Source organism: Protopterus annectens, chromosome 3.part0, assembly GCF_019279795.1.
Source record: "Protopterus annectens isolate FY-2018-M chromosome 3.part0, PAN1.0, whole genome shotgun sequence".
In the NCBI taxonomy this organism is placed as follows: Eukaryota; Metazoa; Chordata; order Ceratodontiformes; family Protopteridae; genus Protopterus; species Protopterus annectens.
The window spans coordinates 1515420358-1515436994 of record NC_056731.1 but is presented as its reverse complement, the minus strand read 5'-3'; the positions used below and the strand labels follow the sequence as shown (position 1 = coordinate 1515436994).

Genomic DNA, 16637 nt, shown 5'->3' with positions numbered 1-16637 from the left:
TTCTCCAATTGGGCCATAGTCAACCCTGGAGTAAATTTGATAATTATCCAGTCATGTAGCTTATTCAAAGGAAGATGAGTAACAATGCTTAACATAGATTTCATAGATTAGTACTAAGCTAACTGCCCTTGAGAGCCATTTAAAGCCTAGCCAATTATCTCTTGTGAGACTCAAAACCTGCACCTTGTGTTTGTAAGGCAAACGCCTTAACCGTTAGGCCACCCTCCCAACGTGCATGGGAAGTTTATTCCAGAGGTTTGGTAGGTGCTGGGTTATAAACCTGTCCCTCCATCATATTTTATTTGTTTGTGAATATTTAGGTCTCTACTTCTAGTATAGGTGGAGGTTTTAGACTTGCAGCGAAACATGAGATCCAGGACACTGTGATCTCTAATGGCATGGTAAGCAAGATAGATCTCCCCTCAAAAGTCTGTAAGACATTGCATAAAAGGATAAAGCTTCCAGATTCTCTTGGAAGCTCACGGGCATAAGAACTGTGATCTTTGTGATTAGGACCCCTTCGGTTCTTTCTAATTGATACCTTTAGTGAGATACACCCCAAAGGTGGCATATCCAGCAAATACTTGATAACTGGCCTAATCAGGGATGTGCATAATGGAGTGATCACCTCTTTAGACCTTGATGATATTCCAGTGGCAATTAGTTGGACAAAAAGGATTTCCTGGGAACAATTGCTACATGATGGTCAAAGGAAAGTGCTATTAACCCAAGTTCCTAGTTCCCTGAAATTTACTTTTTTTAAATTTTATGTTATCTAAAGTGTATGAATGGGTGGGAGTGGGGGTTGTCTACCAAAAGGGACGATACTACAGTTTATTGTTTACTTTGAACCCATTCCTAGCACATTGAGTTTATTAGAGAGAGTTGGTTCTTGGGGGTTTGGGTATTGTAGGGTGAGTTAACTCCAAGTTTGCAATCATTTCATACTTTTCTAGCCAGAGGACTTGGCTCTCTACTTGGAGGTTTGAGAAGTAAATACATATGAGGGACACCACAGGTCATATTTTCTGATAGGGGACCTACATCTTGCATTGTGCGAGTCTTGATTTTCACCTAGTTTGCTATTCGTCTTACCTCATATGAGTCATTTTTTTTAAAGTATGTAGCTGTTGTGTGATGACAGCATGGTGAATGGTTACAAAGGCCTTAGCCAAGTCAGAATATGCCATGTGCACTGCATGGCCACCATCTATAGCCTCTGTAACCTTTTTGAAGTAATTTACCAGATTAATCAAACAGGATCTACCCTTCAGAAAGCCAGACTGTTTGTATCAAGTCTAATGAGATCTATGATATCATAGTTTGAGGTTATTTAATGTGTTCTGTGGCTTTGCAGATGACGTTTGTAAGCCTGATATGTCTCTAATTGATTGTAAGGCCACCCTTCCGAGGGCAATTCCCATTGCTGTGCATCAGTCATCAGGATAAAACTATTAAATAAACTGGAGTTACTGGGGTGTGTCTGCAGGGGCATGTTTAACACAGTTAAGCAACTAGGTATATCATCAGCTCCTATAAAAGAAGCATATTTGGTCATAGTTAAGAATTTTCATAAATGTCAGAGATAATTGGAGAGTAACGAAGTCTGATATTTAGGGCTTTAACTAGAAGACTCTTGGGGGGGGGTAAAGTTGGCATTAAACTTGTTTGCAAGGGTATTGGCAGTTGGGTCAGAATAGTAAGACCTATTATGAATTAGTTCTGTGCAATGTAGGGTACTTTTTTTTGGTTTTCTAATGTAACTAAAGAAAGATTTATAATTATCTTTAGCTTCAGAGATCAACCAAAATAAGCTCTTTTTAATTAGACCCACTAGTGTTCATTTTTTGTAATACTTTTGATATCCTTTGAGATGAGTTTTGTCTCTACCAAAACACTGTAATGAGTTTTTTTTTTGTTATACAGTTTACTTACAGTGGTGGACCACCAGGGTGCTTTGATTTTGAATTTCCTGTGTTGGTTTTGATAGGGACTAATAGCTGTATTTATTTTTTCCAAGTGGGTATAAAATTCCTTGGTGAAGCTTACTTGCTGTATTAAAATTTGTGAAGGTGCAGTCATAAGTGAATTTTGATATTGTCACGTATGTTGAGGTTGGCATGTTTGTAATCCTAAAATTCAGTGGTGTTTGCTGTAGGAAGTTTTGGAGTTTAAGAAAGGTCAAGTTGATGACCAGGTATCACCAGGGAAGGACCAGAGCAGTAGTGCAAGAGGTGCCCTCTAGAAGATTTACCCACTGCTCAAGTGTACTTTAAGTCTACAAATCATTGGGCATATCCTATATTGGAGGTATAGGAGTCCCAGTTTATCAGTAGGTAGATAGTTACCCAAAATAAGTGAGGTTTTGCTAATAGGGGGATCATGTAGAGCATGTGGGAATCCTACATTGTATTCAGTGGTCAAAGAAGGGCTTCAGTAACAAGGTATTTGATAATTAAGCCAAACTAGAGTGATCTGTAGTTCAACAAGCTTAATGTGCAAGTTTCTATGGATCTTCGTGGAGGTAATATGTTTGTATATGAATATGAAGACTCCACCACAGTTGCTACTGGGTCTTAAAGCATGAGATGTTCAAAATCCTTTGTATAGGAAGAGTGGTATCTTTACATTTTAAACCAAGATTTGGTAACAGTGCAGACAGGGATGTTTTCTAAATTCAGGAGTGTCTGAAGATCAGGCAGTTTGTTTATACTTCTGGCATTAATGAGAGCTACCTTAATATGATCTAATTTGGGGACTGAATATGTTAATTACATTAGTATGTCCATCAATTCTATTCTGCTTACAAAGGTACTGGGGAGCAGCAGAGGCTTTAGTCACTATGCAAAAGCCTTGAATTAAGAGGGGCAAGCAGTCCTTGGCAAAGTAAGTCGGACTGTGTTGCCCCATGCTTACACATACTGGATCCCCTTGGAATGACATCAGCTTTTTAACCAATTATCTTTTCTGTGTCTAACTATCATTCAGGGTGAAGGAAGCATTCCACTCTGGACTTATCTGCATTTGTAGCATGCAAATGAAGGTCTGATGTCTCTCTGTATATCCCTTAGGGTTCTGTCTCAGATTGTTCACTCCCACATGTATCACTACCATATCACAGTTGTATTTAAAAGTTAGGGTCTTTGGAGACCTTGTAATGCCAGAGATCCTAGTGTGTAAAAGACAGCTTGGTGTTCACCCTTTCCGTCTCAAGCCTTGTAAGTGAGAAATCAGTGCGCCATTCAATAGAATCAGTTATCACTAAAACATTTTGTTGCTGTAATGGTTGAGTGATATTGGTGCAGCGGTAGCATTGTCGCCTCACAGCAAGAGGTTCTCCCGTTTGATTCTTGGCTGGAGTGGCTTCTGTGTGGAGTCTGCATGTCCTCCCCGCAGTTGAGTGGCATTCAGAAGACATGCGTGAATGGGTGTGCCTTCGTTGAAGATTGGGCGTCGAGCTGGCACCTTGGCACCGTAAAAATCTACTGCCAATCAGTGGACCGGAGTTCCGCTGTGGCGACCCCTAACCAAGAAAAGCTGAAAGAACAACATATATATATATATATATATATATATATATATATATATATATATATATATATATATATATAGTGATTTTGTTAATTCTAGAAGGATCTGGTGGTAATTGTTTTACAGCATTAGCATAAGAGACTCTGGTGTGATTAGAGAAGGATTGTGTTGGAAATGTCTGAAGCTCAAAAGGAAAGCTTAGATTAATTAGGTATTTATACCTCCCAAAGATGGCATTATTAGTGTTGAGTATAAGATTATCTGTGAGCCTAAGGTGGTTTGTGGTACTGTCTAAGGCGACCTGTTAAACTACTGGTAACAGAGGTGAAACGAGTAAGGCAATCCTCTGTCATTTCCAATAGAAGAGGAATGAAAATGTAGCACTAAGCAGGAAGAACAGTCTGGAAGTGAAGGCATCTCCAGCTTTAGCAGTCAAAGTGGAAGGACTTTCAGTTTTGATCCTCTAGTGTTCATTAGTATGAGCAGATAAGGGGAGACCAGCAGGTGCTAGGAGAGTAGATAAGGTGAGACCAGGAGATGCTACCAAAGACAAATTTCTAGTAAGAGCAGGCAACTCAGGAGCCACCAAGTTTAAAACGACAACATAGATGGCTTGATGGACACACTGTATTTTGTATGTGTGGAATACAGTTGGAGAGCAAATATATTTATATAGCTTAAGGGGAGAGACTTTACAAAATGATGCTATGTGTTTACTGGCAGAAGTCAATAAACAAGAAAAGGGAGGGAATTATGTTATCATATTATCAAGGGTGATCAACAGATACACTAGGTTTAAGAAAACTAGAACGGGGAGGCAAGATTGTTAAGACAGCACTGTAGCTGACCAGCACTGGAACTGTCTTAAAGCAAACAGAAGTCCTGAACTAGCCTGACTTTTACTTAACACATAAGAAATGTGTGCTTAACAGTTACTGTTAAATGGCAAAATGCAGAGCAAGTATTTACTAGCATTACTAATACAGGTTGAAGGCCTTAGCCAAAGCAGATACAGACTGTTAAAATTAATTTAAAAACATAAAGAAATGAAAAATCTTCACTTGCTTCAGTACATTCAACAGTACCATACACCAACAGCAGTTTAGATGAGCACAAGAATAACAGCTTAGGATGATGAGAAAAGTCTTAGTCTCTTAGCTCTTTGCTGACTGGCCTGCAACTGCCTTCAAGCAAACACAAGTTCTTAACTAGCCTTACTCTTGCTCACCTCGTAAGGCAAAATGCAGTGCAACTATTTACTGAAATTACTAAAACAGACACGAAGACCTTAACTAAAGCAGATGCAGATATTAAAATGAATGTAAAAACAGATCAAGAAATGAAAAAAAATGTCCATCTATCTTTGAATTTATTGCAATTTACATATACCAGCAGCAGTTTTTACACTCCAACTCTTGATCTTACAAATAAGGGAGGCCTAGAGGGTTTCATTATGCTCTGCCTTAGTATGAACTACAAGAAATCCGTGAAGACGTTGACTAGCAGAGCACTATGGGTAGATGGTGGTGTAAGTAGCCTGGGAAGATTTCTGCTAGCCATGGTCATGATGGCTGTCTAAGATGGACATGCACGTGTAGATAATTCTGGTAAGCTTATAACTTATTTCCAAACTCACCTTCAACAAATACATGTTCTTAAAGGAAGAGTTGCAGTGCATGTTGGCTGCCTTAAATTTAAACTACCTCTTGCAACTTGTAGGATAGAGATGCTATCTTTGGAGATCCAGAAATTAAATGCACCTTTCCATCTCATTATATAGAGACCTTATAGTCTAATTGTGATCCAAAAAATGCACTAAGGAGCACAGACCAGTTAGCCCTTCTCTCAGGAAGTGTATATGTCAGGGGTTGGAGCTGATTGAGTGAAATGGCAGCTGCCTAATTTGCAGCTGATGTTCTTGAGTAAAAAAAAAATGTTAAACATTAAATATGTGAGTGAAAGCAAAACAGTACGACCCAGTCTAAATGCAGTACTTTGTAATTTCGGTACCTAAAGTGGTAAAAAAATTGCATCAAGTAGGATTATTATGGGACAGGCAGAGACACACCATGAGGTCAGAAAACCCAAGGAGCTCCTAATGCTAAGCCTGAATGACAGACTCAGGCGTTTGGGTTAGGCATTGGCTGACGCATCAGAAATTAAAAATGCAGTATTACAAAATACAAAAGACGTACAAGAGAGGACTGCTAAAAACACAATTCTTTGAGTCTGCTATGTCTATAACTACCACAAAGCTGCAAGCAATTATCCTTACAGGGAAACTAGAAGAAGAAGATTTGGAACGCCATTTAAGACAGAGCAATGTCTTTCATTGGGAATGGGCAGAAGAAAGGAATACTCTAAAATTATTGGAAGATCAACTACCTGTAGCCCTAAATGTGGCCCAGCGAATCCTCATGAAAGGGTCCATATATCTCCTAAACCTCAGCCAAGAGATTCTGCCACCCTGAGAAATATATTTGTTGAACTTCAAGGGAAGAAACTTTGTTGAAAACTGCTTAGAGGATTTTTCTTGTGCAGTTAAGTTCAGCTTTACCAAAACTTCTCTGTCCCCAACTTACTAAAATTTCATCCTAACTACTATTAAATATCCAGCCACATTACAAATCAAATTGTGCTTAGGAGGGTCGGGGGAGCTTTTGCAATGCAGAGGCAGTCAATTTTTTTCATTTTTCATTTGAGAATTACCAAACCCCAAAAGGACCAATCACAATACCAGTAGATTGCCAGGCTCCCAGTATTACTGCTGCACAGGTTAAAACAGCACCGTTCAAGGCCAAGAATACAGATTCTATGGGACCTGACAATATCCCTGGTTGTATTCTACATGAACTACAGAGTGAACTGGCACCTCACCTATGTGCTCTGTTCGATCACAGCCTCACCTCAGGCTTTGTCCCTGCCGAATGGTGCACTGCTACTACAGTTATCCCTCTCCACACAAAAGAGGAGTGACTACAGACCCTGGGAACTATCGCCCCATTAGCCTGACGAGTCTGATATGCAAAGCTATGGAACCTAATAAACAAGAATATAGGGAATCTCCAAACTCTGGATCCCACACAGTTTGGTTTTGTGAAGGGTAGATCATGCCTGCTCAACTTGGTCGACTTATTTGAGTCGGTCACCAGAGCTGTGGATGAAGGCAAGGTGGTTCATACAGCCTACCTTGATCTGGCCAAGGCTTTTGATACCATTCCCCACTCAGGAATCATGGAAAAACTCACTAAGCTTGGCATCAACCCCTATATCACTAGGTGGGTTGCAAACTGGCTCACAGAACCCACAGTGCGAAAGTAGCTGACTCCAAGTCAAGACTGCCAATTAGTCACGAGTGCAGTCCCACAGGGTTCATTCCTGGGTCCTCTCCTGTTTGGTATCTACTTCTCTGAAGTCCAGGCCAACACGAAGGGACTGGCTGACAAAGTTCACAGATGATTACAAGTTGGGAGCTATTATTCCTCCCCAAGTGATGTTGGCATCCTACCGAATGGCCTCACTGTGACCAACGACTGGTGTCAGAACCATGGTCTTAAGCTCAATGCCAGAAAATGTCACCATCCCCTTTGAGAAAAACCTGGTTCCCATGAATTACCACATTGATGGTAGTCCACTGAACACAGAAGTTGTTATAAGACATCTGGGAACACAGGTTGACAGCAACCTCTCTTTTGATCACCACATTGCCACTGTGGTCAGAAAGGCCTTTAGTGTGGCATATCTCATTACTAAGAGTTTTGCATCCAGGAAGAAAGAAGTCATTGACTCCCTCCTACTCTTCCCTCATTAGGCCAATCATAGAGTACAATGCCCCATTTGGCATGTACCTCACTAAACACCTGCAACAACTGGAGAGGCTGCAAAAGTACCTCACAAAGAGGATCCCAGGCCTTAAACACTTGTCCTATATGGACAGAGTAAAAAAAAACTCCAACTATTCTGTCTCATATTGCCTACTTAGAGGCGATCACTGCTTGACTTACAAAGCCATGTCTGACCCTTCTCTGTTAGAAATGTTACATCTAAAGAAATCCCCCTGCACCACATGCTGCAGAGACCTCAACCTCATTACCACAATTAACAGAACATGCTGGAGGGACAGGTTCATAACCCAGTGCCTGCCCATGCTATGGAACAGACTTCCCATACATGTCAAGCAGAGAACCTCACTGACCCCTCTTCAAGAGAAATCTTGATGAGTGGATGGGAAACAGAAAATTCAGCCCGGGGATAACACCAGTGGCTCTACTTGACAGAGGCACTGGGAACTAAGGTCGGGTAGCACTATGCCAGGGTAATCCTATGGTTAGGCTTGTAAAGGCCCCATGGCCATTAGCCTAGTACACACCTATGAACCTATGAGAAGGATAACCTACACTCTTCTAGCAGGAAATTGTTGGTTGAAGGCCTGTTGTGGCTGTTATTTAGAGGTGTCTTAGTTGTGGCTTATTCTGAAGTGTCTTAGTTCTGGCTTAAGCGCTTGTGTACCAAAACCAGTTGTTTTACATTAGGAGAGTTTGTGGTCTAGACTCTTGTGATGGGAGTGTGTGGCCTACACCCTTTTGTGCTAAGAATTGCTGGCAAATTGCTGCATTATTTAAACTGCTTTCTGCTGTTGTGACTGTGATTTTATGCACTTTGAATTTCTACTACTTCTGCATTTTATAGCGTAGTTTAGATTCAGACTCACTGACTCTAGACTGCTTGGTTTCACTTAAGCACTAAAACCAGCTCTTCACTGAGAATACTGTAATATCTGAGGCATCCGTTGCTTTCAACTAACTGCCTGTTGTTGCTTTAATATTGCACTTTAATTTCTATTTGCATTCCACTGTCTGTCTGAATTGTCTGAACTATTTTTTTGTCACATTTTACTGTACACTGTACTAGTTCAGCTGTAGCACTGCCCAGTTCCAAGTTTATTTCTGGGACTGTTTTATGATGTCTGAGCATCAACTTCAAGCCACCTTTGTTTGTGAAGGCCCTTCTGTACCCTTGTGTGAGGAGAGTGCTGTCTGAGTCCCATCTAATCGAGGGTGATTGGAGTAGAGCTCAGAGAGAGCATTCTTATTGGTTAATTTGAGATAAAAAGGGTATTTTCTTGTTTTATTTAAGCCCAACATTTGCACTTGTTTGTGTTGCGCTCCATTGTGTACTGCCACGTAGCAGTGGTTACCGTTGGTGGTTATAGAAGTAAACATTTTTTTGTTAAATTTCCCCTTATAACTACTTGTGGCCCTCCAGAGGTTTGTCCTAGCCCTGCCCTACTGCCAGGTAGCCTAGCCTTAGAGGTACCAGCACACCTCTCATCCACTAGCCACTCCTAAGTGTGTCCTCTCTTCCTGATCATATAAGTTTACCCATCACTATGGATGGGCAATTTCCCATGTTTTTTTCCAGCCATCTTGGTCGATATGGGCATCCTGAGGCAGTCTAACAACTGCCTCATGTTCACTGACAACCCTTTACTCCTAGTCCGCACAGTGTGTGAGAGATGCAACTATATTAAGAACCTTGAATCCATGCTCTTACAAACCAGTCAGTAAATTTGACAATGAGTGGGTTGCTAGCATGCACACCTCGCCTACTCCACCCAAACTCACATCACACATGCCTACATATGCGGAGGTCCTCACCAGAAACATAAACACAAGAGACCACCCAAACACAAGCACACTAGACATACTTCCTCTACAGAACACATTACACATAATAGCACATGCACCAGTGTCTCACCAGTCAAGCCGTTAAGGCAAAACACAAAATCGAGCATATTAGTCATAATGATTCCATCATGACACACTGATGTCCTTCTTGCCAGGCTGGATAAGAAAAAGGTCACAGTCAACTGTCAGGTGCCAGGATATGCCATATCACACATGCATTCAGTTCTCTCAGCAGGTACTGTTATAACTCTGTCGTAGTCCATGTTGGTGTGAAAGATTTGACATACCTCTCTGGACTTTGAGAGACATGACTGAGATCTCGGATTGTGTCTCAGGCAGGTATGTCCTTATCCTTTAGCAGCATTTTGCCTTCACCTAGGTTGACATCTCAACACAAACAGAAAATTACTGACTTCAATAATTGGCTTAGCTTCTAGTGTTCTAAGGAGATCCACTATCTGTCAGCCTGAGATGACATGATGGACAGACCTTGACGGTCTGCCAGAGATGGCCTTCATCTGTCACCCCTGGGATTTTGGCTACTGGCTAAGGCTCTTGCCACCCCCATAGTGCCTTTTTGTAGGCAGTGTCTCCAGGACAAAATTCCCAGTGTAAAAGTCTAAGGGTAAGACAGAAAATCCAGGTTATAGCCTGCTATAGGTCCCCAACCATGTCCCTAGACTCACTCCACGTCCCTAAACACCCTGGAATCTATCAAGGTCCAACCCACCACTCTCATACTAGGAGACTTTAACTACCCCTCCATCAACTGGGAAAACTACTCAAGCACCAATACACTGGCCCAACACTTCCTGGAATTCATCAATTACAATGCCCTAGACCAGCTAATTTTGACCCCCACTAGAGGAAGCAACTTCCTTGACCTGGTTATTACTAACATGGGTGACCATTGCTCTACACCAATAGTCAACCCCTCCCTGGTCAGATCCGACCATAAACTAATCATCATGGAAATTTACATCTTACCCACACACACCGCAAAGGTAACCACCTTGAAAAACTTCTCCAAAGCTGACTTTGGGCTTCTAAAAACAGAGGTGGCTAACTTCATAGCACCCATGCCAATGGAAAATAGCTGCATGACTGCCGAATCATACACCAATGCACTGTACGACCATTTACATAAATGCATGGAACTAGCCATACCAAACAGCACCAAGATGCTCTCCTCCAAAAAAAGGAAGCCAATCTGGTGATCCCCTGCCATTAATAAGCTGTACAACAGAAGGAAGAACCTGTTACAGAAAAAGGTGAAGTCCCAAGACTGGAAAAACTCCCTTATTAGCCTCAACAAAAAGTTGAGATCCCTCATCAAATCCTCCAAAGCCAGCTATGAAGGCAGAATTGTGGCAGGCACTAAACAATCACAAAGCCTTCTATAGTTATATCAAGAACCTCCACGGCAATACCCAGATTTGCTCTGAGTTACTGCACAATGGTACCTCCTATACTGAGCCAACAGATATTGCCAACATACTGGCCAACAGATTCAGTGCCACCTTTACCCCCCTCTCTCTCTCCTGTTCAGCATCTACTTCTCAGAAGGTCCAGGCCAACACAAAGGGACTCTGGCTGACCAAGTTTGCAGACAGCTGCAAGCTGGGAGCCATTATTAACTCCCCAAGTGCTGTAGGCATACAGAAAAGCCTCACTGAGACCAGTGATTGGTGTCGAAACCATGGCCTTAAGATTAATGCCAAAAAAATGCGTCATCATCCCCTTTGGTAAAAACTCAGTTCCCACTAATTACCACATTGATGGGAGCCCACTGTACACTGAAAGCATTCTAAGAGATCTGGGGATGCAGGTTGACAGCAACAGCTCCTTCAACCACCACATTGCTACTGTGCTCAGAAAGTCCTATGTGGCACATTTTATTACCAAGGGTTTTGCATCCAGGAAGAAAGAGGTCATAGTCTCTCTCTACTCTTCTCTCATTAGACCAATCATAGAGTATAATGCCCCATTTGGAATGTACCTCACTAGACACCTGCAGCTGCTGGAGAGGCCACAGAAGTACCTCACGAAGAGGATCCTAGGCATTAAACACGTCATACATGGACAGACTCAAAAGACTCCAGCTATTCTCTGTCTCATATCGCCTACTTAGAGGTGATCTCTGCTAGACCTGAAAAGCCATGTCTGACCCAGCTCTGTTAGAAATGCTACATCTAAATAAATCCCAATCCCTCCGCACCACAAGCTCCAGAGACCTCAACCTCATTACCACAATCAACAGAACGTGCTGGAGGGACAGGTTCCTCACCCAGAGACTGCCCGTGCTCTGGAATAGACTTCCCATACATGTCAAGCAGAGCACCTTGTTATCCCTCTTCAAGATAAATCTTGATGAGTGGATGGGTAATAGAAAGTTCACCTCTGGGATCACTCCAGTGGCTCTATTTGATAGAGGCACTGTGAACTAATGTCGGGTGGCACGATGGCAATACACTTCTATGGGCCAGGCTTGTAAAGGCTCCAGGGCCATTAGGCTAGTACACACCTATGAACCTAGAAACAACCTCAAGATTATGTTGCTAAATGCTAGAAGACTCAACACGAAACTGCACTCACTGGAAGCTGTCCTCACCTTCGAAGACGCAGACATTTGTGCAGTCACAAAGACCTGGTTCAAGGCTGTGGAGAGCATCAAGCCATACCAGGTTACACCTCTTTCCACACGTTCAGACCTCAAACTGAAGGCATAAAAACTAAACAAGCAATGTATCAATATTCATTAAAGATAAACACACCTCCAGATTGGTTAAAGAGTATGATTCCCTGGAGACACTTCAGGTGCAATTAAGTGTTGGTAGGACACCTATTCAAGTCATTTCCAGCTACAGGACACCCACTCTTCCTATTTAGATCTACTTGAGTGTACCAAGATACATCCGAACACCATAGTTTTGGGTGACTTTAACTACCCATCCATTGACTGGGTAAGTTACTCATGCTCAAACTCACTTGCCCAAAGGATCCTTGAGTTTATCTCCAATGCCCTGGACCAGCTGGTTGACACCCCCCCCCCCAATCGGGGTGCCAATATCCTGGATCTGATGCTTACCAATATAGCAGACCACTGTAGCAACCCCACTGTGAGGTCCTCGCTGGTGAGATCTGACCACAAATCGGTCTCGTTCAAAGTAACTATCACACCTGACCCCCCCCCCCAGCAGCAACTAAACTAAAAAACTTCTCCAAAGCAGATTATAATGTCTGTGAAATGGTATAAATAGCTTCATTGCACCTCCTTCCTCAGATGGAACTGGCAACTATAACTAGCTTCATATGAATACCTGTATACCAGCATTGACTCGGCCATACCTGATAGAACCAAAACAAGCTCCTCAAGGAAGAGCAAACCTGCCTGGTGGACAACTGCCATTAACATGCTTTACAATAAGAGGAAGACATTGCAGTCTAAGAGTGAGAGGGAGTGAGCCCTTCTAAACTGGAAACACTCCCTCCTCAGCTTAGACAAGTAAATAAGACCTCTTGTGAAGTCCTCCAAAGCAAACTACGAGTCCAAATTAGCTTCCTGAACAAAGGACAACCACAAGGCATTCTATAGTTACATCCTTAACCTAAAAGGAAAGGCCCAGATTTGTGCTGAACTGGTAGTTAATGATACCACATATACTGAGCCTGTGGACATAGCTAACCTGTTGGCTGACAGGTTTGTGAAAACTTCACTCCCCTGTCCCTGGCACACTTACCCCATGACATCCCTGTCACCTGCCCCCTACCTTGTATCTCTAAAGAGCAAGTTGTGAATACCCTCTCTATGGCTAAAAAAAAAAAATCATCTCCGAGACCCAATAACATCCCAGGCTGTGTCCTTCATTGGCTCCAACATGAATTAGCAACACCACCGGGTACTGTTTTCAGTCATAGTCTAAGCACCGGCTTTGTACCAGTTGAATGGATAACAGCCACCTTTGTTCCCTTATACAAAGGTGGTACTTTTACTGACCTTGTTGAGCTATAGACCTATTAGCTTGACTAGCCTTGTCTGCAAGGCCATGGAGCGAATCATCATGGACCTTAATCAATAAAGATATAGGTAATCTCCAAACACTTGCACTACTCAGTTTGGATTTGTCAAAGGGATCTTCCCTGTTAAACCTGGTGGACTTCTTTGAGACAGTCACCAAGACCCTGGATGAAGGTAAATCTGTGCATACAGCCTACCTGGACTTGGCCAAGGCATTTGACACTATCCTCCACTCAGGCATCATTGACAAACTCACCCAACTAGGTATCAACCCGTATATCATTAGATGGGTCACTAACTGTCTCACTAATAGAGCTCATACAGTTGAAATAGGGGAATCAACCTCCAACAGCAAACCTGTAACTGGTGGTATTCCACAGGGATCAGTCCTGGGACCTCTACTGTTTGGAATCTATTTCTCCAAAGTGCAAGCAAAAACTAAAGGTCTGTGGCTGTTGCCGATGACTGCAAACTGGGAGTGGTCATAGAATCTCCAAATGATGTCAACATCCTACAAGAGGGTCTTACACAAACAAATGATTGGTGCCAAAGTCATGGCCTTAAACCCAATGCAAAACAATGCATTATAATTCCTTTCAGTAAAAGCAATGTTCCTGCTAACTGCTGCGTCAATAGCAACACCTTAAGTATGCACTCAGTGGTGAGAGACCTGGGCACACAGGTAGACAGCAACCTTACCTTTGACCACCATGTCTCCACAGTGGTAAGAAGGGCATTCTGTATTGCTCATCTCATAAGTAAGAGCATTGTCTCCAGGAAAAAAGAAGTTATAACCTCCCTGTACTCTTCCCTCATCAGGCCAATAACTGAATACAGTGCTCCTTTTGGTTTTTACATTTCAAAGCACCTGCAGCAATTGGAGAAACCACTAAGGTTCCTCACAAGGAAGATTCAAGGTCTTCAGCATCTGTTCAGTGGAGATCTGAAATCAGTCACTTAGTTTCATACAGATTACTCGGAGATGATCTCTGCCTTGCATATAAGGCAATCTCTGACCCTGCTTTATTGGAAATACTGCATATCCACAAGTCAAATGGTACACTGGTCACTCTCTCTGAAGACCTTAACCTGGTATGTGACATTAATAAAATCTGCTGGAAGAACAGATTTGTCTCCCAGAGGTTACCACACCTTTGGAACAGACCTCCCACTTCAAGTCAAACAGAGCACCTCTTTGGCCCTCTTCAAACGCAATCTGGACGATTGGATGGGTGACTGTAAATTCATCCAGGGGGTTGCACCTGTGTCCCTCTTGGATAGAGACAGTAGGTACTGACTGTGGAAATAAGGGAAATAACTTGGCTAGGCTTGTAAGGGCCCTAGGCCTATTAGCCTAGTAACATCCTATGATCCTCTGACAGATACAAAAGAAGCTGGGAAGTCTAAGGGAGAGAAACAAAGTCAATGCACAAGGTAGGTTTTCAATATTGTCTGTCTTACTAGCCAGCGCAGCTCAGGTTAGTCTAACTAGATCTAAAGAACATCAGGCCCAGGCCAGTACTCCTGAGGGCTGTCCATAGAAGGAGAACAAAAACAGTGCATTTTGGCCCCATTAAGTACTTACTAAGAAGCTCTGTAAGATATCTCTTCTCTACCCACTGAGGAACTGTGGGTATCTTCACCACAGGAATCAGAAGGACTTCTAAATATTATGTCCTTCACTGACATGGCCTAAAGCAAATGAATCCTTTAACGTTGGTCAGACAAAGAAAGTTGTAGGTACTAAACTTAAGCAGTGCAGGACTAAGGGAAAATTTATGGTAAGCTGAGCTTTACTGGCCATGCCTTAGATTATACCTGGGAATATATGAATACCACTGCACTAGTATTCACTAGGCACTTAACTGTTCTCACATTGCATTACACTAGTGACTTAACATTTCTCTGACTGTTGTATTCCCTTATTGTAGAATTCCTATTATTGTCTTTCACCCTTATGGTCTGAAACAACTTCTCTGCAATTTACAACTTTTCAATTAAATTGCTCCTTGTTCAAGTTTAGCATATTTTAAGTTCTTTTCAATGATACATATTCTTTTGTATTGTCATTTTTAATGTTTTCTCTGTTAGACCTTTTATCATTTACTTTTTGTTTCTGTATTGTTTGTAACATGTAACCTGGGCTGAGACTGCAGTTCGTGAGTTTTTCATCGGAGCTCGCCCATTAAAAAAACGAAAAGTCACGTATACATTAGTGGTTGCATTCAGGTTTTCTGAGTTTACTGATTTGCATAATACAGGCTGTAGGTTTATTGTAACTGAATGTTAATGGCTTTTGTTAAAAAATTAAATGCATCTCTGCCCAAATCATGTTTAGTTGAAATAAAACAGATTTAATGATTTTGCAAGAAATGAAAATAGCCAGCAGATGCTCTTTTAGGTGGTCATTTGGTCAGTAGCCTTTACATGAGGCATAGCTTTGCATGTCAGTCCTCAACTTGGGTGTGATCCTGAATGTATCAGTGAAGAATAAGGTGGGAAGATGAGCAATAGGAGATTAGGTGTAGCAGGGGCCCTGTACTTATGAGGTTGTGTGTTTTCAGATTTGTTTACATCGTTCATTAACTGAAGCCTCAACGTCCATGTTTAATAGGCAGTGATGTCAATATGACTTTAGAGCCTAGCAAAGCTCTTGCCACACAAAAGGCAGAGAAGTACAGAAGATCAGAGAGGATTATCTGGAAGCACATGCAGAATAATGTATGTGACCACTGGACAATGCATTATTTAATTGGGGAGATCCAGGATACAAGCAGACTTAACTTACTTGATGATCTCAGCTGATACTCTTCCAAAGGTTGTGGGACCAAATCGGTTTCCTTTTCTGATGTTGGATCATAACAGAGTGATGCTGATTCACACACCATTCACTGGGAGTGTATGACAGTCAAACCACATAGGGGGATCCACTAGATGTAAAAGATACTAAACAAGATGCATATATTAAAATGGAAATAATGTATTACATATGTGAATCTATGGCTGCTGTGTGTATTACAACCTGGTGGGAGATTTCCAAGTGGAGCCTGAAAGAAATGGCAGGGCAGTGCTATGGTACTATTACTTTTCTGAAGACACCTCCATTCATTTTCTTATTTCCCAAAAGTAAACAGCAGCAACCAGATGCAGTGATTCCAAATTTAAGGACAAATTGCTATTTAGAGAGTACAAAGAAGCAAACTGCAGGCTAGCAAAGGCTATTCAAGAAAGAAAAACTTTTTTTAACTAGAGAGCACTGCCTTTCAGATGTGGGTGCTTGGGAATTAACCTGGTAAGCCGTTATCCTGCTGGTTAAACCAAAGGGAAGCACGCACAGATTTATCTGGCCCTAATATCTCATGGTAAGACATTAGCTCATTCAGCAAATATAAGCAAAGCTT

The 16637-nt window shown here is 41.9% G+C and overlaps 1 protein-coding gene across 1 annotated transcript in view; it reads left to right on the top strand.

Annotated features, from left to right (window-relative positions):
* Positions 1-16637, top strand: part of LOC122797101 (kinesin-like protein KIF20A) — a 359272-nt gene that overhangs the window by 319622 nt on the left and 23013 nt on the right. The gene's annotated exons all lie outside the window — the stretch shown is intronic.